The 22983-nt window shown below is 39.2% G+C and overlaps 1 long non-coding RNA gene and 2 pseudogenes across 1 annotated transcript in view; 1 reads left to right on the top strand and 2 right to left on the bottom strand.

The window, feature by feature from the left end:
- LOC149103328 (uncharacterized) overlaps positions 1-22983 on the top strand; it is a 177510-nt gene that overhangs the window by 121369 nt on the left and 33158 nt on the right. The gene's annotated exons all lie outside the window — the stretch shown is intronic.
- Positions 1-22983, bottom strand: part of LOC110054725 (uncharacterized) — a 534050-nt pseudogene that overhangs the window by 104435 nt on the left and 406632 nt on the right.
- Positions 5949-18565, bottom strand: LOC149103344 (uncharacterized; annotated as a pseudogene).

The raw sequence follows: 22983 nt of genomic DNA on the forward strand, positions 1-22983 counted from the left end.
GTAGAGCATCGCACCGGTATCGCGGAGGCCACCGGTTCGAATCCCGTTGAAGAACTGATTTTTTTTTTATTTTTTATTTTTTTAAATCTAATTTAATTTTTTTTTCAGGCTTCTTCTTTGCAATTGCTTAAAATGGAAAATTTACTGCCATGATCATTCTTCACTTTCATTTACAACCGCAGTTCAAATATGAATGATTTCATACATATTTCACAACGTTATCAATGCTCAAGTGTACGTTATAGCGGGTAACGCTGAATCTCCTTTCAGGACGAGATTCCAGTTTTAAGCTAAAGGTACTTAAGCAGGTTATTAATTCAGTCAACCGAGATAGCAACAGTGAGCTAGAGGAATACTCTGATATCTTTGAAGGATTAGGAAGGGTAACTAATTTTGAAAATAAGATTGCTATTGACCCAGAGGTCAAACCAGTAAGTCAACACTTAAGAAGAATACCTGTCAGTCAAATTGAAGCAGTTAATAATGAGCTTGATAGAATGTTTGAAAAAGATGTTATTGAAGAGGTCAATGAGCCAAGTCCCTGGGTTTCCAGCCTGGTTATAGTTCCAAAAAAGTCGGGAGATTCAAGGGTATGTTGTGATTTACGCGAAGTTAATAAGGCAGTTATTAGAGAGCGCTATGTTTTACCAAACGTTGACGATACATTGCATGCTCTGCGCGGCTTTAAGTATTTTGCGAAGATCGACGCAAAGAGCGGTTTTTTTCAGCTCCCGCTAGCTGAGGAGGCGCGGTACATTACCACTTCATCGCCCCTCGAGGTTGTTACCGTTTCAAGTGCACTCCCTTCGGACTTAATGATGCGAGCGAAGCCTTTAAAAAAAAATGATGGAAATTGTTTGGCGTCGAAGATGTACGAATTTCGATTGACGACGTAGTTATTTACGCTCCGACTATGGCAGAACTTGCGAAACGCCTCCGGCAAGTTTTTGAGCGATGTCGCAAATTCAACCTCAAACCCAAGTAAGGTAAGTGTGAGTTCGGCGTTCGACAAATTTCGATCTTAGGCCCGGCGTGGGGGGGGGGGGGGGGGGGGGGGGTACTCCCAGAAAAATCGGATGGGGGTGTGCAGCCCGCTTCCCAAAACCCTTATCCTATTTATGACCAAAATCTGCGATATTCCCTACTCTATTTATGACCTGACTAAAAATTCGAAACCCTATTTATGCCCTAACCCTTATATCAAAACCCTGTTTCAGACCCGCGTTATAATAAGTTCCCTAGTTCAGAGCAATGTTAAATTACCGTGAACATAATTTGTGAAGGGCGTTTGTTGATTTTCTTTTCGATAATGACGAAAAAGAGGGTTCTTTTTAAAAACATACCCATATCAAGGCTAGAGTGCAAAAACCTTACCCTATTTATGACCAAAATGGCCAAAATCAGCCAAAATCGATACCATATTTATGACAAAAACAGCTGAAAAACCATACCCTTTGGGGCCGCACATACCTATATAGCCCATATAAGGGAGTACCCCCCTCCCCGGGATCTTAGGCCACGTGGTGTCCGCAAATGAAATCGAGCCTGACCCGACGAAGACGGAAGCCATCGCCTCCACCGGCAAACGCGTCCGACCTTCGATCTTCTCTCGGGACGTGTGGTTACGTTGCGAAGTTTATTCCCAATTATGCAAATATTGTTAAGCTTCTCAGAAAGCTTACGCGAAAGGAACGGAAATGGTTCTGGGGAGAAGAGCAGACTAAGGCATTCGGAGCCTTAAAGGAATCACTGTCTCGCGAACCAGTCTTGGCGTACGCGTGTTTCCATTTAGATGCTCCCACTTTTGTGGTCACTGATGCCAGTCCAGTTGGCTTAGGTGCCATTTTACTACAAGACCAGGGCACCGGTCAGGGCAAACCTATAGCATATATTAGTCGAACGCTTTCGCTAACCGAACGAAGGTACTTTCAAATTGAACGCGAAGCGCTAGGTTGCGTTTGGGTTGTGGAACGCTCGCAGATTACTTGTTTGGTGTAAAGTTCACTTTATGGACTGATAACAAGCCGCTCTCAAGCATGTTCGACCCACATTCGAACAAGGTTTTACCGCCGAGGATTCAACGCCTGACATGGAGATTGCATCAACATTATGATTTTCGAACTGCGCATATTTCGGGAAATGCTAACACAACAGACTCGCCGCCGCGTTTACCTGCTACGCACGATGATCGCTTGGACAGTGGATTTGTTTGCGGAGACTACGTACGGTTTGTTTGCACTTCAAATATGTCAGATCTACAAGGTGTCACTCTTTCAGAAATGAGATCCGAAACAATCAAGGATGCCACGCTGAGCGAATTGTTAGCCGTAATTCAAAGTCGAAAGTGGTGTTGCGACCAGTTACTCAAAGCATACAGCGGAATTAAAGAAGAGTTGTGTGTCTTCGAAGGAGTAATTCTCCGAGGAAATCGCATTGTCCTTACTCAGTCGTTGCGAACGCGAATTCTAAAATTAGCGCATGAGACGCATCAAGGCATCGTCAAAACAAAAGAATTTCTCTGAGCGCGTTTCTTTTGGCCTGGCTTGGACAAAGCTGTTGAAAAAATGATTAAAGGTTGCAGTGCTTGTGTTTTGAACCAGCCACTGAATACGTACACACCACTTCAACCGACACCTTTACCTCGTGGTCCATGGGTCAAAGGAGCGGTGGATCTCGTTGGACCTATTGATGGTAAGTACATCCTGACGTACATCGACTACTATTCTTTGTCCCAGAAGTATGTGTCCTCAAGGAAATAACTTCTCGCGAGGTTATCAAAGCCCTTACAGATGTTTTCTCTAGATTTGGATATCCGGAAGAAATAGTTTCTGGCAACAGCAAACAGTGCACGAGCGCAGAATTCGAATCGTGTGGAATCAAGCACATTTGTGTGTCACCATACTATGCACGCAGCAACGACAAGCTTGAAAGATCTCACCGATATCTAAAGAAGAACTTCCGGGCAACAATTGCAGACGGTAAGCCTTGGCAAAAATAATTGCCTAAAATCCTTGTGCTCTATCGAGCAAGTCCGCATCCGGTAAGTGGAAAATCGCCCGCCATTCTGTTGTTCAACCGCGAACTTCGCATGAAAGTGCCTCACATCGAATCACTTGTGAACACAGCACTCGATCGGGAACGTCGCGAAAAATGCGACTCATATCAAACTCGTTTGAAAGCTTATCACGACGCTAAGTAGCACGTAGCTCCGCATGACTTCAACATCGGCGACATTGTGTACTGTGCAAACATGAAACCCAATAAACTGAATTCAAAATTTTCTCCGGCTAAGCACGTTATCAGTCTCAAGGGAGGGACATATTCAGCGTCGTCAACGTCAAAACCTGTGCCACTCTAGTTCGCAACGCAAAATACTTAAAGCGCGCGCCTGCTTGCGAAGCCATTACAGATAGTAATGACACAGAAGAGTGCGTTGGGGGTAGAAGATCCCAAAGACTCGAACAATTCTGAAGCTTGTGCAAACAGTGAACCTTCGGTTCATGTTGAGGAGATAGCCACTCAGGATGCTCAGAGCGAGGGCATCATTACTACTGGATCAGGACGTGTAGTTAAGTCCACTAAGAACTGCGATAACTTTGTCCATTACTGATTCATTTGATTGCGCCTATGATTTAACCTAAATGATTCCTTAGTGAATATTTGATAAGTGTTTTTTTTTAACGTTCCCGGGCAAGGATGTAGTGTATTGATTACCATAGCAACATCGTTATGCTATCACGCCGATCACTCGTCACTGTAATATTCTGAAACTACCGCATGATGTAAAAGTACTGGTTCTCAGTGAAAGTAGAATTGCACCGAATATAGGGAATGATAACAATGAATAAAAGCAGATTAGATACGTGACACGAGAGGAAGTATTTCTCTGTCTCGGTAAAGGTAATAAGTCCTAAATGACTACACAACAACATGTTTCGGCTGTTTAACAGTTCATCAGTGCCCATTTTACAGGCAAAGTCTATAATACTTTGTTATTTATCATTATTGGAAACAGAACGCTCCTTTTTAAGGTTAACTGGAAAACTATACATGAGATTTTCGCAAGTGAATATATGAAATTTCATATATATGAACTACGGAGTAAGATATGAAGACATGATGTTCAATCACGTCTTCACATGACATTCTTATTTAGTGCTTATATACATGTATGTAATTGCGGTAATTTGATTTTTTTTTTAAATTCACTGTAGCTTGGTATAAATGTACAAGTGAGTATATGAAAGTTCATGCATATATTCTTTATGTAAATGTATCAACCTCTGTCAAACTTTCAACAGGTCTAAACAGGATAGTTAATTGGCTTAAATTCATTATCATTTGGTTGGTACACAAAATGCTGTTTCCGCCAAACGTACGCCTAAGGGCAAGTCTAAAATCCTCATCGAGCAATTTCCAAATTAGAAAACAGTATGTGTACTAGGAAAAGCCCGATCATGATATTCTTAAGATTTTCGATAATCGTGAACGTTGTTAACCGCTTTGAAAACAAGTCAAATGTTTTTACTCCCAGTCTTAAGAATTGGTGCCACTGTTCAGCTCAGCAATATTTAGAAGAGGTCTCCTCTCTTGAGCCGTTGACCTGCAATAAGTACGAAGGAGCTTCTGCCAACATCTAATAATTAGCTTGATGAGAAAAACCACTAACCTAGCCAGCTGGGAAAGAATCGCAAACGTGAACAAGATAGATATCGACACTGGAACAAAACCTAAGGCGCACACCTGAAGCCAGTCTAGAACTTCCAAATAAGGTATCGGAAAGGAGGAAGATCGTTTTGTAAGATGTGATATCGTTTCTTCTTCGTTAAAGAGAAGAAACAGTCTTTGAAATCCACCCGGCCAGTTCCATATGCGGAATAAACGTGTCCAGAATGTTCGATGGCAAAGTTATTTCTAAAAGTACATCTTTGGAATGTTGTGTAGCCGTTGGTTACGTGCACAGTACCCGCGATTAACCCCAAGTTTCCCTCAAAAATGTTATCTTCAAATAAAGCATGAGTTCGATAGCTCCACTCAGGATGAGTTTCTTCCCTTGTCGCTCTTTTGACACATTCTTTATTTACGACTTTATCAGGACGTGTGAGGACCGTTATTGCACCCGTTGAGGTCTCGTAATCATCGCCTTTCCACGCAAATCTTTGAAAACATATACCATTTCGGAAAACTGATTTTTATAAAGATAAAGTTTTGTTGCTTTTAAATAACAAGCATAAGACATTGCATGGTCTCGATTCAAATGTGATATTGTTAATTTTAATAACTGCACTGGAACTATTTAGTAGACTCAAAGGCCTAATAATGAAATAGAGCTCGACGTTTTTATGTGTCTTTTTGCTGCTCTTGAAAATGGTGTTCTCGGTGCTCAGCTCTACACGGGCTGGATACTTTGTATGTGCCAAGATATTAAAGCTGTTATCAAGGAAGCTGTAGTTTGAGATAGAAATGCGGAAGGGACGAGCATCAGACGGTCCTTTTGGATATAATCCTGGTATTTGGAGTGAGTACCCAAATAAAGCTAAAACAACGTTTATAAGTTTGATGGGGAACTGGGGACTCATCTACAAGGCACCACCGTGACGATCTCGAGCGTGACGATCTCGGTGACCCACTGGTTGGAAAAATACTGTTTTCTATCAATACGCTCCCTTTAGCTTGCACTTTATGGGCTCTGATTCTAACGGCGTTTCTTACATGTACTTTAGCGTTGACAACAAACGTGCAGCCAGAAATAAGCACGTCAGTTTTGCCACCTGCGTTTGATATCATTAAAGCTTTAGCTGCTGATGATATACTGTTTTTCCACGAAGAATCCGTGATGGCCACTTTTCCATCAGATGAAAAGATTCTGACAATGTAGCATGTTGTTGGAAAAAAAGGCAATCCCGCACTAACATTTCCCTGATACTGGCATAAAACTTGTACGTTGATCAGTTTTCCACCTTTGGAGAATCAAGGTTTCTAACCAAAACTGCACATCCGTACGCTTCTGCTGCACATTCGGTGAAGGTAACCTCCATCATGATAAGAGTTAAAATTCCGTTTTTACTACGAGCAAATGATGCTCCACCACCTTTAGCTATGTTCCTACGAAACTTGCTGTTGAATATGACCACAGACCCGTGTGCTGTGAAGTTAAAAAATACCGTTCCCCCTCTTGCCTTTTTAAGACGTTGTCCAACAAACGACGAGTTGTGGATTTCCACTTGGTCCTCCTCAGAATGAATCTTTATACATCGCAATAAACGGTTTTGGGAACATCTTCCGTTGCTGAACTTAACACGCGTTTCCTTTTTATCAGAATTGTTCAAACTGTTCACCACGCTTTGTGTTTTTCTACCTGTGGATGCTTTGACCAAATCAGAAAGAGTATTGTTGAACAGTCTGACATCATCATAAACGCCGCTGGTCACAGCTGATGGTAGATCAAGATTCATAAAGTACCCACGTTATTGACAGATGTGATGTTAAAGCAAGATATTTGGACATATATGCTGCTGGATGGCAGCGTGGTTTGTGAGCGGATGGTCACTACACCTCTTAGAAAACGCTGTTTGTGAAATCCGTGTTTCATAAACGTCGTCTCGCTGATATTTAAAGCAAGAGGTTGATGCTGGTTTGAATCTTTGTGGTACAAAATTATTTTCACGCATGAAATGTTGTTGTTAAAGAAAAAAAGAGCCATGAACATTTAAATGCCTTCTTGCATTATCTGTTATGTGAATTCTCAGAGCAGTGAAGGTATCTTGAAAAGAACAGTCAAAACTCTTGGAATCAGAATCCTGAAACAATAGTGGCATTTGCCCAAAAAAAAACACCAGATAAAATAATAGTTGTTCTCAGAGTACTTGACTTGTCAAAATGCAAGCCACTAGGGCAAGAAATGTATGGTGTGGATTTACGACCAATCAAACTCAAACTTTTCTGAATTTCAATAGCTAGGTGTTGCTCATGCGCCATTGAAGAGTAGCAGTGGCAAGGCTTTCGCTCGGTTCCAGTACCATCCAGGTGAATATGTTCGCCCCAGTCTACTTGATGGATTCCAATAGCAATGGATTGACATAGGTGACTGATTGTACCATATCTTTTAGAATCACTTCGCTCCAGAGAAACATAGTCTTCTGAGTGACCATGATGCTGCACAGCTAAGAAAAAAGATAAAAAGTTCTGACTAGTCTGGTTTTGCTTGATTATCTCGCAGTAGGCTGGGCCCGTAGAAATTTCTGTTCATCTTTATCGGCTTAGGGTAATATTTATGGAGGTTTAACAGTCTGTATTAAATGGCGGACAAAATATTTTGGGTAACTCGTCTCCAAGGCATTTCAGAACTATTTAATCCTTGCAATTTTTTGCAATGCATTATGAAAAAATCTCCTCTTTATTGTGATCTTAAGGTTGATTTAATTTAATTTGATGCAGCACTGATGAACAAAAATACCGAATTAAGCATATTTACGATGTGGATAGAGACTGGGTTACAGCAAAAAAATCAAACCGGAATCGGTCCATTACAAAAACACCTGGAAATAAATGTCTTTATGTCAGCTACTTATAATTAAAGAGGGTATTTTAATTGACTTATTGAAAAAGTATCCCCACATGTAATCAATATTTTGTTGTGAAAATCTTTACAAGAAATTAAAGGAAGATTTCAGTTTCGGACGTCTCAATGTCCAACATTCATTCATTCGAAAACCTTCAGGAATTGGAAGTCGAGAACTTCTAGCGCGGCGGCCGGTTGCTACTAGCCGATCAGAATACAATAAGAGCGTTTTTTTATGTCTTCTTTTCTTATTATTTCTTGGAGTGCACCCTAAAATATACTTTGACATTTAAAAATGGTGGCGTTTCGTCATCTACACCCTAAATGAGACCAGAATCCTTGAGTTACAGCCCAAGGCGAGACGAGGAGCGCATCCCAGACTTTTACACGTGGGAGTTCTCCACTCCTGGGCCCCGGCCTTCAAAGATCTCTGACCACTAATATTAATTAGTAAGCACCTATTTACTTGAATTTGAATTACACATGTAAGACGGGTGCTTGCCCCCATATCTTGTCGGCATATCGTCCTGGAAGAGATAGTACAGATTAGAATATCTTATAGTCTCAATTGCAGCCTTTATTTGTCTTATTTGGTTTGCCATGCAAAGCTCCCATGAGAACACGAGTTAGATAAAGGTTGCAAAGGAGACTTGGAGTCAATAAGTTAACACCCTCGAATAACTCCAATTAAATCTCGATGTACGACGAAAGAAAAATAAGAATACTACTAGACATTTTCAACAATTTCAGAATTTTAATCGCAAGAACAACAATTTTCTTCAGGATAGCAAATAAACATTTTTCGGAAATTTAGAATCAAATTTTTCTTGTCTCATTTTATATATTTTATTATTCTAATATTAACTAAATCAATTATCAGCTTACACTGTTTTATGAACCATCCCTTTACGACTATACTGGGAAGGTGGGCTCTAGCTAGGAATAAGACTATCTTCTACTGTCCGTTACATGCTCAGTGCAAAAAAAAAAACAGACTGATTAAGATTTCATATACTTTGTGTTTCAATCGAAGTTATTTACTAAGACTTTTTTCGTACATTTCGCTTTATTTTGTATGCCCTAATTTCAGGACAGTCTTCAATAAGAGTTATTGTGGGATCAAACAAACATGTACAGTTAGCCAGCAGAAATCAACGGGCAAAAATTGACAATAGATATGTCTTAATTGTCCTCACTGTGTTGTTCAGCATTATCGAAAAGAGGTTCTCTCAGTTAGTGTATGAGCCATCGATGAGAACGGAACTGCCACCAGGTGTAATAAGACTAGAAATACCACGAGCTGGGACTTGCGAGCTGGGACAAAATGGCTAAAGTGACCAAGAGAGACACCAATGCTGGGGCAAATGTTAAGGTGCACACCTCAAACCACTCCAGGGTTTCCAAATAAGGTATGTCCGGGCCATCAAGAGCGACACCATACGAGATCAGGGTTGCTTTTACTAAATTGATCACGGCAATGATACACAAAGCAGCGAGGGACAGTGTTTCAGCGTTGTTGGCCAGTGGATCACGATATGGATTCTTTATAACATGATGAATAATCATCAGGAAGCAAGCGCTGACCATGGAAACCATACGCAACATCAAGTTTGTTATGAACGCTTGGCAAGCAAGGAGAACAAATCTTCGACCAATCAGCACACTCTCCCAGTAGAGTGTTCCTTTATCATCAACCTGTGGTTCACGGAAAGGACCGTGAAGTATTTCCAAAACATCTTTGTTGACAACTTGTGCATTCGTGGAATCTCCATTTCTTCTATTCAAAATCGCTTCAACAAACCAGTAGATAAGAAATGGCAATGGAATCATGCACGCAGCAAGAAACTCAGTTACAGTAACAGAAACCCTGTAGAGCTTGGACGATCCCCAGTAGAGACAACGATGAAAGGAACCACAAAAGCTATGATATAGGTCAGAAGGAGATACTGCCACCACTCCATACATGGGACATTCGCATCAATAAAAAGCAGCTTTCCAGGTCCTATTGAAGCACAGCGCATTAGCGTAAGAGACGTTTCTGCCAGTCGCTCATATCCCAGCAGCAATACTTCCATGATAACCGCCATGTAATGGATTAGGGCTGGTTTCTCTTTTCTTCTTAACATGTTTATCACAGAATGGACGCCATAAATGATGACAACTTCACACATTGCCAAGAACACAGTACCAGAGAGTAACAACTGCTTTGTTACCGCAGTTAACCCTACAAAAGGGCATCCGATTCCTTTGTTGAGGGTCCGAACCTGGAAATTAAAAGCAGCAATCAAGAAGTACATAACCGGTACCTTCTGAAAGCATTCTTCTATAGATCCGACCATCAGGAGCTCAGCAACTTGGTAGAAATAAAAGGTAATTTTTATATATCCACTGTCTAAATGCTCTGGCGGATCCTCAACGACGCCCAAGTCATCTCTTGACTGATTCTCTACCCCTCTGTTAAACCATAAGATCTGGATTCCAAGGAAACTTGGGATTGGAGGCTTTATTAAAAGATAAAGTACCAATGCAACTGTTAGCGATATTGTCAGGATCCACACAGTATATAAACTGCATTTTGCAGATTTTGGGCACTCAGCTGAGAACAAAGTTTCGCTGAATCCTTCCGCACATTGTCCACAGAGGCTCCCATTTCTGTTGCTGTGACAACTGTTGTAATGTTGTGAATCTTCAGAAGGGCAGTAATGTTCTGGACAAGCAATAAATTGCAGTGCTGGTGGAAAGTTTGAATCTTGGTAGCCCCAGAAGTTTGGTTTCGCAGCTACGTTACTTTGAATACATTTGGCTCCAAACGGACATGGCAGACACTCAACAGCAGCAGCTACATCTAAACCTCGTGATGTGGCTTTTTGGAGGCTGTAATAACCAGCGGGGCAGGATGTGCAAGAATATTTTAGAACTGTGACATTCAATGGACATAAGCTGCCGTTTTTCTCCGTGTATACGATGTGTGTTGCATTTTCTAATAGAAGCTGTTGTCCTTCGCTATATTGCAACTTCGATGTTGACGTATCCTCCATTGGATATATCAAGCATGGGAAAGGAGTTTCTGTCTGAGTCCATCGAGATCATAGATGTATTTCTAAGATTTAAAGGACTTCCGCTATCGGAATGTAGGAAAGTAGGTTTATTGAATGTAGAGAGTTTAGAAATTGTCATTCCGTTATTTGTTGTGGTGAATGAGCAATCTTTAAAATCTACTTGTCCAGTTCCATAGGCGGAATAGATATGTCCAGTTCGAATGCCAAAGTTGTTGCGGAAGGTGCATCTTCGAAATTTCGTGAAACCGTTTCTGACGTAAACTGCTCCAGAATCCAACCCTACATTTTCTACAAAGATGCTATCTTCAAATACCACACGACCGTCGTATGTCCACGATGGGTAAATCACCTTGGTGGAATCTGCGAGAATACACCCCAAAATCTGAGGTACGTTTGTCTGGGTTTGTTAAAATTGGCGTTTCGGTTACTCACCATTTCCCTCTATTTGTAAACCATCAGTTTCGTTTCATTTTATATTGAGGATGGAAAGATGTTGCAGACACATTACTTCGACTTTTTAAACAAAAATTTCGGGAAAAGAGAAAAGTTTATCATTGTTTTGAAGCAAAATAACGGAGAGCCTTTGGTCATCGTCGGGCGGATTTTATACATTTGCAAAACTGGTGTTGTTCCGACTTTTGGTTCTTGTTGTTCGTGATTTAGTGATAACAATACGTGCAATAGCCTATAATGTTAACAACAACCTGGATGAAGTATTGCCGGCCATAGTTTGCACTGTGTACTACGGAAACATAATTAACAGAAGCCGTTTAGCTCCGAAAGTCGCTGTCACCATAGCTTTTGTTGCTCTTGGCTCACGTGTATTGGTAGAAGAGACAAGCTGGATCGTATGCTGAAGGTCAGTATCCCACATTCCCACATCTCTCGTTGAAGATTGTTGTTTTCAGTAAGATACAGTACATATATATTGGTACTTTGGGGTCATCAGTCTCTTTCTCTTGGTGAGTGCTTTTAAAACGCCCAGTAAAAACTTGATTCACGGCATGGAAGCTTATGTCTCGCTGGATCGAAATTCGAGCAAGATTTTTAAGTTCTAATCCTCTTTAAAAGTAATTAAATCAATTATTCAAATCCAAGCCATCAGGGGGAATCTGCCATTGAAGCTGCCCTAAGGTAAGGTCCTGTTTAAGGACCTTCCCCTTTGAAAATCGTGGGGTGTTCTTTGAGGCAACACAGGTCCCATTTCTATGGTCTCGGGTACCCGAGATAACCCTCCCCCTGAGGCAACTTTATCAAGTGTTTGTATGTGAAAATGTAGGCCCTGTAGGCCGAGTAAAAGTTGACCCTGCATGATTATTCGTAACTCTTATTAAATGATCAAATGTGCAACTATGCCTCTTTGTTTAAGTTTCCCTCAGTCATTTGATCACACTGGGTTTTGCTGAGTTAATTGTCTCTTCTTTGATACAAATTGCTGCTCTAAATCTTAAATCTAGGCATTACGTGACACTCGCCATGCCGAGAGTTGTTCCAGGTAGGCGAACCAAAGTGTTTACGTATACTCAAAGAAAAGTTTTTGGTTACTTTACCTGCCAAGGCAAGTCAACTTGCTCCCCTAAATTGTCTCGCCCCCAAGTCTGGTTCATCCTCGTGTAAACAGTTGGTTGAATTTTGCAAAGAAATAAGTGAAAAGTTAGCTCCGCCAGGGTAACTCAGGGAAAGGGTTGTCTCTGGTACACAAGAGCCATTCTATTTTATTTCCATTTTCCCTCTTCCTCTTCCAACTGATTATGCAAAATGTACTGTCCAAAATCTTTATGGGTACTGGTGTTTGAGAGTGTCATCTTTATCACTACTGTGGAATGTACCTCACCTTACAGCCACCCCCATTAACACAGCCACCTCCTTATTTTGGCCACTCTATTCTGGCTCAAACAAAAGCTCCGTCGGTCATTTTCTTATTTATTAATTATACAGTCAGATTTTTGTGGCCTGTTGGTGACCAGATTAACAGAATTCTGGCACATTGTAGGAGTAATTTATGCAATCTGTAGTTCCAGAAAATATCCATACCTCCCCCACGGAAGGGAATTTTTCTGAGTCCCCCCCTCCACCCCTCTGGAAATTCCGATTGAGCTTCATACATTTCTTTAAATTTTTTGGTCTTATAGAACCCCCCACCCCCCAGGAAATTACATTCCCTTCTGAGGGGGGAGTATGGATATTTTCTGGAACTGAACAATTTACATGTACATTAAGCAACAGGCATCATTTTGATAATGAAGTCCCATGCATACATGTAACTCTTGATTATTTTGAGATTTTATCTTTATTATGTCATCAAGGCAATAATATTTTGATTCCTGCTCCAGCGGGAGGAGGGGGGAACTCTCCTCTATGTGCTATATATAGCTATGTGCAGCCCCAAAGGGTATGGTTATGCAGCTGTTTTGGTCATAAATACTCAAGGGTAAGGCTTTTACCTTCTAGTCTTTAATGTGGTTTTTTTTTAGAATAAGGTACCTCAATTTTCATCATTATCGATAAGACCATCAACAAATTTAAGTCCTTCAAAACTTATGTTTAGGGCAACTGTAGCAGTCGCAACAGTCATAAGTGAGGTAGGGAAAATCGCAGGTTATGGTCATAAATAGGTTAAGGGTTTAACTTTTGTGAAGAGGGCAGCATTGACCCCCACCCAATTTTTCTGGGATGTACCAAACACATTTTCCTAGCAGTTACTACAGTCTTGCTTTATTAAATCAAAATAGTACTTGCCGCCAGGTACCTTATAAAAGTATAACCCCTCCAGAAGCCTTCACAAAGTAATGTAATATCAGGTGCTAACAATAATTTTTTTTGCAGCTATAATTAAAATCTAGTATTAAATTGTACTGAACTGGTGCAGATTCAGTATATATTATATTTTGTCACACTTAGGTCACACTTATTTTAAGACTACTCAGCAGCAACTAGTACCTCTTGTATGACCATGCAGTAACAGTATATTCCAAAAAAATAAAATACATGTATATGTATTACTATCCTGCCTGGAAGTGTGTGTAGAGAGAGCACACAGTGCAGTGCCTTACTGTATGTCTTTTGTTAGGTATAAGAATCTTAAATTTAGAAGACTTGTATTTGATCTTTTAGAATTATTCACAAAAAAGTTGATACCTTGACAACTCTCCTTTAGCTGTGTCACTTCATAATAAATTAGCAGTTTGGTATGTTGTAGCATAGAACTTTAACTAAGTTATTGCACCGGTATCACAGAGGTCATGGGTTGGAACCCAGTTCATACCTAATTTTTTTTTCAGCCTATAATTTCACCTTTGCTTAAGTTGTGTATAGTTGCAATGATCATTCAGGTCTTTATAAGTTAATCAATGTATATACGTCACACTGACAGCAAGCCTATTAAATAGTAAGGTCAAAGTCATGGCCTTGATTAATGTTTTTCAAGCTGAAAATCACTGCATTATTGAAATTGGGTTAGAGGGGACTGGAAAAGATTGAGTTGCCAATTGGGAACATATTTGTTTATAGCCATATTAATGTGTTGCCTGCAGAACTATAAGGCTACCAAGTTTCAATGATCTCTGCTGTATATATGGTCTGCACTTGATGTAATATTGGGTTTGGTGTATGACATCATCAGTCCTCTCATTTGCATATATTTTACACATTTTAAACTTAAATATCTCCAGAACTAATGCAGATATTTGCAAAGGTAAACAGCGCTTTTTGTAATCTATAGTGGAATTCTATTTGATACTCCTAAAAATTCTGAATCAAGGGGTAAAAATTTGATGATAATAGCATGCCAAATCATCGAGTTGAATTTATGCTGCTGACATTTACATGTACTGTAAGGTGTTAAAGAGAATTTTGGAGGGGAATTTGGTGTGTTTATCAAATTGCCAGAGGTTGGTTGGTTGGTTTTGTTATTGCTTTGTCATTATCTTCCATGTATTTTTTTTAAAAGCAGAGTGGTTGGTAGCAAAAGCAAAACTGGCAATATTCTTACTTACCTGTGTTTCTAAAGTCATGTTTTTAGGTTTTTGTGGTCAATCTATTAGTAGCTGCACTGTCTTAAATTACAACAGAAAAGATGTGATATTAATTATGTAAGTTATACTTTGGTATTGTTCATACCAAAATTATAGTAATTTTCTGGTTCAATGTTTGCCTCTGCATTAATTTGATTAAACTACTGTAGTTTATTTTTTTAATCGAATTTAATTCTGTCAAAAGGGAGGTGTGAATCTAAGAGCAATAGTAAACTAGACCAACAAATAAACGAAAATCTGCCACCATTGCTTTCATGGCTGAGTGGAGATAGATCTAAGTCAGACCAACATTAGAAAAAAAATTACTGATTTATTGGAGGGTTGAAATGGGATCCTGGCTATGGGAGAGTAGGAATCGGGACTGAGGGGGTGGGCGGTGTGCTTGTGAATTTAAGAACCTCTCTGAAAGTGAAAACAAACTGTAGGTTTGAAAAGTTTGAAGTGGAAGTAAAAGTTATACTTTAATATATCTTGTTTGTTAAGGGGGTAAATGAGCAAATGCCCACTTACGGTGAGTCATTGAAACAATTACATAATTTATATTATTTTGTCTTTTCTTAGGTGGTTACTTCCTGGCATATACACCCCACACAGGCATACAATGCTATGATTTAGATGATGCAACCTGCTTTCCCTTGTTTAACATACACGTAAAAGTATCAGTGGAACAGTGTACAAGTGTGATTTCTCTACTGATAATGAGAATTATAATAAAGATACAAAGCCACTCTGGTGTGATTTATTTAATTATTCCTTAATAGTAAAGTGAACCAGTTAAACCAAAGGTTGCACTCTGTAAGATCAGGTGTACAAAAATTGAATAGAAAATTTCACTACATCAATTTTATTAATTAACTAAACTTCTCTGCAAAATAAATTTGGTATGTTGTTGTACTGGTAAGAATATATTTTGGAATTTTTTTATGGGAAATGTTTCCATTTAAAAATGTAGCTCATATGCCACAACTATAATTCTCCTTTCTGTGGTGTTGTCTTTTGTGGTAAATTGTGAAAACAAATTATGTTGACCTACATGTAAGTTAAAGAAATATACAAGTGGTAGCTCTTCTGAAAAAAAAAAAACTTAATTTGTTGTTGTTTCTTCCTGTTCATTTTTTCCTTGAACATTTTTAATTTCCTAATAAGTAGTCTAGCTAGCCATAAAAATGTTTTGTTGTCTCTGAGACCATTTTCAAGATAAAAAAGTGATTAGTATATAAAATTTGAATTTTTTGAGGGGGGGAGGGGACCTTTTCAGAATTTCCCTACAAAGATCACAAGGTACAAGGGAAGGGGCAAAAATAGAATTTTAAGTGTTAAAACATATGTTTTCATTATCAGTTTGGGCCTTTCTGTGAAGCTGCAAAGTATACTTGAGGATAATGTTATACCCATTTTAATTCAAAATACAAATGGAAACTTACATTGACAATCACTTAATCTCTTGGCACTGTTTTGTTTTTTAATAATTGCCTTTTTTCACAAAACAATAATTTGAACATCTTTGTTACACAAGCTGGGGGGGGGGGGTATTCTACAAAGTTTGGAATGGAAAAGCCTTATCTCAAGGTCCATTACCCCTTACCCTTTTGTATACATTTGTACCATTTTGATAGAAATGGCACCTCTTTTGTCGACCTTACATTGCAAAAGGGTAAATGTACCCCTTTAACAAACCTATTTAAGAATACTGCATCCCTTTTCTATTCCCTTGGAAAGAGGTTAATAAACAATACTATAGAATCTCTTCATTCCAGCTGAGGAGAGTAAATGAGAGCTTTTCAACAACATTTTACACCTCAACTTGTGAAATCCCTATCATTTTATACCTGAAGCCTGAAAAAGGTACTCATCTTGAGCTGAGGCTCCCCATATAGGTCATTACAGAGAGCCTTCCCACATACATGTCAGGAACTCTTGACAAGTATTAGCTACTAAAGCTACTCTACAATCCGAGGGTAAATAAAGTATACTACTACTACTACTGTAAGTATTGATGAAGCTGGCTTCAAGACTGGTCTGAACCAACTTCTTCAGTTTTTTAGCACAAACTTGTTGCTCTCTGTCAATTTCTAGTACGAAACCTTTTCTTTGCTGATCTGGTCCAAGTTCACAGACACTAGCATCACTCTCACGACACTGACTCTATCAATGTTACTCACCGTCTGATTCTTCAGTTTCACTGCACCATGCTTCATCATCACTCATCATTGTTAGACATGAGTTCATCAGCCTGTAAAATTCACCAGCCTGTGTTGCTATTGCCTGTTCCCAGACTTCCTTTTATGGCTAGGTGTAGGGGCATGAAATTTCACTACTGTTTACAAACAATTTGTTTAGATGGCATATTGTATATTGAAAGAGTGATGAATTACTGAAAATTGTCAGTATTGTTAGTGTTCTCTCATTCCCTTAGGGATTGAAATATCTTGATGTAAGATTACATAGAGAAAGCACACTGAAATATAATGCACAATTTTTTAGTAACCTTTCAAAATGGGTTGCCAATATGACAGGGATTAATAAATAAGGAACTAACTGCAAACAGGGCAAAAAAGAGGGTTTGAAGAACTAAAAGGTGCATGCTTGACCTCAGTGGTGGGGGGGGGGGGGGGAGGGAGGGTATTGGAACTTAGCGTTGCTGACGTTTAACACTGTTGAAACGGAAAAATAAATTTGATTATAAATGAGAAAAAACCACGACATGCCCAAATTACTTAATCGCCGTTAAAACTAATCCTCTTGCTTTTTTTAAAGGGGTTCACGGCCTGCCTGTAACGAAGCGTTTATCAATTAAGGGATTGCTTAGGGAAAACATATCTTGTTTAAGGTTCCTAACCAATCGTAACATATTTTATGGCATCAGTTTGAGTCATGAGCAAACACGTGAGTTTGTGTTAGTGTCGATCGGCAAGAAAGTTCTGCAAAGCGCGTTATGTGTTTGGGTCTATTCTTGCAGTGATACGATTAACAGCACTCAAGTACTCTCGAGTGTTGGCAACAGTAAATTTTAAAAAATGCGTTTCTGTTAATAAGGTTCCCCAATGTCTAGAAACCTGTCATTGTGCATTTTTCTTAGTGTGATGCCTACCTAAGAGAATAGGATATTTGAATTGAGCGCAACTTACCTAGAATTCATTATTTTCACACAAACGATGACTCCTGTGGAATTCAGCGAGGAACAAATGGCGACATTTCGTAAAAAACACGCCTTCAAAACAGCGTGTTTTTGAATAAATAATTACCCTGTCCGTCAAACAAACTGATACGACGAGGAAGAAGACAAAATTTTGTTTATCGTGGCCAAATAAAACGTTAAAAATATCCGGCCGATTGCAAAATATTGCCACTTTACTTACTGAGAGAACGATTATGCCATCTTCAAATTTGATTTTGCCACTCAGCGCTCTTTTTTACCGGATGTGACGTCATTTTTTGTTGGATGATTTAGATACACAAAAAGTGCCAGGCCTCTCAGAGTGTTCTCCCCCGCCCCTGCTGTTGAAACGTTGAGGTGTACGAAAGGACCTTCGTCTTTAGCGCACTTGACCTTCTCACAGGAAAGGTAAACATCTACTTGTTTTAAAGTTTTGTGATCGCTGGATGCTATCTTCATAACTCTTTCAGAACTCTGTGCGCCATAAAGTCCATTTTGTTTGAAATGTGAACCACTGATATTAATGGAAATCAAGCGGCTTTTGTGCGATATAATCCAGTAAAAGGAGTTTGATACATTGCGAATTATCGTGAAAGGATGAAAATCCTTCAATTACCAGCCGGAAAGTTATGATGTCGTGTATCTGAATGCTCAAAGCTCTAGGACACAAACCTACAACTACGTTACGACACTTACTGACCAACGTTAAAGACTGGGACGAACCTAACAACAGACAGGGAACAGTTTTACAAGATCAAGTGCTCCGACTGCCAGGCTTCCTACATTGGTGAGACTGGCAGAAACCTTAACTCGAGACTGACTTAACACAAACGAGCCACGAGAAATGGTGATGCCAACAATCACATTGCTGTACATCATCAACTGACAAACCACAACATTGACTGGGACTCTCCTCATTGTTTAACCTACAGTACATACATACATACATACATACATACATACATACATACATACATACATACATACATACATACATACATACATACATACATACATACATACATACTTTATTGTTACCTCCCCAATGGGGCTTTTCAGGAACAATTACTTAAATTACTAAGTTACTAATAACTACACAATCAAAATTCATCTAATTTAAAAAAAAACATTTACAACATTATCTAAACTTTGTAGACGCGAAAAATACTAAAAATAAATGAAGTTTAGGGAGTATTTACAAAATTGTCTAAAAGCTTATTCTTTAAGATACGTTTAAAAACTTGAACTGAACAGCTTGATTTTAAAAAGGGGTCTAAATTGTTCCAAAGTCCAATAGTTCTGTAATAAAATGTTCTTTGTCCTGAGGCTGTTTTAAAAAAAGGTATATCAAGCTTTTGTCCACTCCTAGTTGTACGCTTGGTAACTTGCTCGCGGGTAATGAATTGTGACGTCAGATATTTGGGGGCGTGTCCGGAAATGCATTTAAAAGCCATGGTAGCTTGGCGGTAGTATAGTTGGTCCTTAACGGGTAACCAAGACAAACTTTTTAAGTGGGGAGTTACATGATCGTACTTTCTCGCGCCACTAACGATTCCACATGCGTAGTTCTGCACAGCCTGTAATTTCCTTATATTTTTCTCTGTGGTATTTGCCCAGACGTTCGAGCAGTAGTACAACTTACTGAAAACCAAGGCATTTATCACGGTTAACAACGACGTTCTGTCAAGACAGTGTTTGACACGGCTAATTTGCGCGAGGCGTGCGATACATTCCGATACTGTGGTCTTAATATGATCATCAAATGTCAAGTTCGAATCCAAAATCACGCCGAGATCTTTGGCTGATTGTACTGGGGAGATGTCTTTTCCCAGCAAAGACAAACGAAAATCATGGAGCTTCGAAGTCATCTGTCGGCTCCCGAAAACAATTAATCTCGTCTTGTCTGGATTTAGTAATAGCCGATTTCTGAAGCACCAGTTGCGCACACCGAGGAGGTCTTCGTTCATCTCCTCAACAATCCGTTGGGTGTCTTGTGAATGAAAAGAAACAAACTATTTTCGACGACTGACTCTGGAAAGCTGGTACACTAACCTAAAACAAACGTCTCTTAACAGATGTCAACAACTACTGGCGCCTTACAAACGACTTATCCATGACGGAAACGAAACTGACAAACGGACTTTTAACAGACCGACTTAATTTGACCATAGACGGACCTAAAACCGACTAATTTGACTAACAATAGGCGGATCGAAACCGACCAATGACTGGTGACAAACTTTACACAAGTCTTTCAGCCAATACCATCATGGCTAAACTGACCAATCACGTTTAACCGACCAGACTTATAACATCATCGACTGACAAACACTATTCACTTGAGTCTGAAGATGACTTTCGCTCAGGTTGTCGAAGCGTCAGTCACCAACAACAATTCTTTTCAGAACTAACCTCACCCGGACGATCACAATACGAACTACATTTATATCTGTCTACTGAACACGAAAATTCTTAACCAGGTGTTTTGAATATGTCAGAACTCTGATATTTCGCTAATTTATAACCAAACTTGCCATACTTACTGTATTACGGTAACTTCTAGTTGGTGTATTTATGTGGCAAACCCTGTCTTTTTTGCTGTTTGCCCCAGTCTCAAAATCGCGGCAGTCATAGAGTTATGTACTTTCACAAGGATTTTCAAAACGATCAGTTCTTTTCCGAGTGTTTCATTTTATCAGGCATAGATATTGATTCCGGTTTGTTGCTCGAACTTGTCTCAGTCTCGCTAACATCTAGCTGACTTCAGAGAACGGGCTTGATGTGTTTACTGAGTTTTCTACTCACTTCTCCACCGCATCGAATGAAAAGTGATTAAAGGCCATAGTGCAAATTTATGATTTAGGTTTCAGTTTTTCGACATGTTTTGGGAGCATTTGGGGTAATGTTATTTCTTGTTAGCGAGAAAGTGAAACTCCACCGATTACTGGGTGTATGCGACTACCGGGATTTATTATAAAGACACAAGTGTTTTACTGGAAAATAAACCGCTTGGAAAATTAATACGCAACCACATCCGGGACTCGAATGGCATATTTTCCATATCCTCACTAGTGAAGATATCGATGATTTCACTGATATCAAGTTTGTCTCTTAAATGGTAATTAAATTCGTTGGTGTATGATCGAAACATCTTCGGGTCTTCCCCGAAAGTCTTCGGGAATCTTCGGTTATCTTTGGAAATTTTCGGACATGTTCGGCAACGTTCGTGTGACTCTCGGACAAGTTTTGGAGAATCTTCGTAAAATCTTCGCAAGTGGTCGGAAATCTTCGGAAAATCGTCAAAATCGCCGTCATTAGTATGTCTATATAATAAAAAGACATTACACGTTAGCTCGAAGATATGAATTTTATGTTCTCGTGGCAAGAACAATATTTCACGAGTGAGCGCAGCAATCTCGTGAGATATTGTTCTTGCCACTGGAACATAAAATTCATGTCTCCTCGCCACCCTGTAATATCCTCCTTTTACTGAACCAAATCTCTTGTCTCCGCCAACCGGCAATTTTCGCTTTTAAGGGAAGTTGAATAGAGTGAACTTTATTCGGTAAGTTGGTTTTGCTGAGTAAACTGGGCAAACCTTCGCCTGAAGGAAACATGGAAAAGGAGGGAAGCTCGGGGTTACTGCCAATTCGTTGAAAATTTCGCTTTCAACATTAAAAACATGAAAAACTAAAGAAGTATTTTGACAGCTCCATCTTGTCTTTGCTTTGATTTTGCGTTGACAGCACGAAAGCGTGTGAAATAACTAAGATTGATTGGGTCTAAGAATACTGTGGGTTAACATATAAACACGTTGCATGTTCAATTGCCACACCTTTGGAAAGCATACGTACTCTCTTGAATTTTACATTATAGAGAGGTTTTTAATTGACTGTCGTAAAACCAAACCAATTACTTACCGATTAGACTACTCAACCAGTCTCTAACGGCAATAAAACCTAAACCAAACACAGAGTACGTAATTGCCTGATCCCAGTATACTTTCGAGAATCAATTGAAAACCACTCTATAGGAGGTTTTGTTATAAATTTGTTTTTAATAGTAATATTACAAGATCAGAGCGGTCTATTTTAATTATTTAAAAAATCAAAAACAAAAACAAAAAATAGCTAGTCGATCACTGGTATATTTTGTGCTGAAATGCTAAGTGTTGACATCCTTCCCCATGACTAAGGAAGCTAGTGTTGTTTCGGTTTTTTATTGTAAACAAAATTATACCTACATGATCCAGTACATCAGAGACACGGAAATTGAAATATCACGAAAACTTTAAAATTTGAATAAAATGTTCTTGTGCCGACAGAATTGGAACTTGAAGTACCACTCTAGATTAGTGTTTTATAAACCACGCCTTGAGAGGAGCTGATCACGTTAAAAATCGTAAATACGTTTCTTAATAGTATTTGGACATAACCACCAGACAACAAGGTTCTAACGTTGCTGCCTTAAAGAAAATTTTCAGCCAAAATAATTGTAGGATACGTACACTGTACGCTGCTATACAATAAATATTTTAATTACCTGATTTGCTGATTGACAGCATCAAGCTGAGAAGAAGCACAATGCAGGTCCACCAACAAGCCATCGTCAAATGCTCCAAGGAACGCGGAGCAATCAGCTCGAATAATTTCCCGTTTATGTCGTTACATTAAACTTGTCTTCTTCTGTGGTTAGAGTTATGAAACCTTGTGGAGATGAAAGAGCTACCGAAATGTTTCAAGGGGAGGAGCAATCAGATTGAAAAAATAATATTCATGAGCTCGGAAGAAATTTCTTCACCAATCCCTGTTCAATAATTATTGTCATACTCTATTCTATAAAAGGCTGACGGGACATCACTAAATGTTTGGTTTTGGTTTTGGTTTCTTGAGAATTGATCAGCTTTAACGCAACCTTCACCTCAAAACTGGATCTAGAGTGTACGCAATTATTAAAGGAAGCTTTTTGCCACTACTCAGGTCAACAAACGAACCTGAACGGAAGAAGATGTATTTTCACCGGGTGCTAGGGTTATACAAATGAGCTTTTACACGAGCGATGGCTATGTAAACACACTGACTGTGGCAGATTTTAAACTGTTCTCGCGTGCAATCCAAGGAGATACCCACCGGTTTGAACTTATAGAACGGTTTATTAAGGTATGAAGTTTAC

Source organism: Orbicella faveolata, unplaced genomic scaffold (assembly GCF_042242905.1).
Source record: "Orbicella faveolata isolate gen_17 unplaced genomic scaffold, um_ofav_v1 contig_35, whole genome shotgun sequence".
Classification (NCBI taxonomy): Eukaryota; Metazoa; Cnidaria; class Anthozoa; order Scleractinia; family Merulinidae; genus Orbicella; species Orbicella faveolata.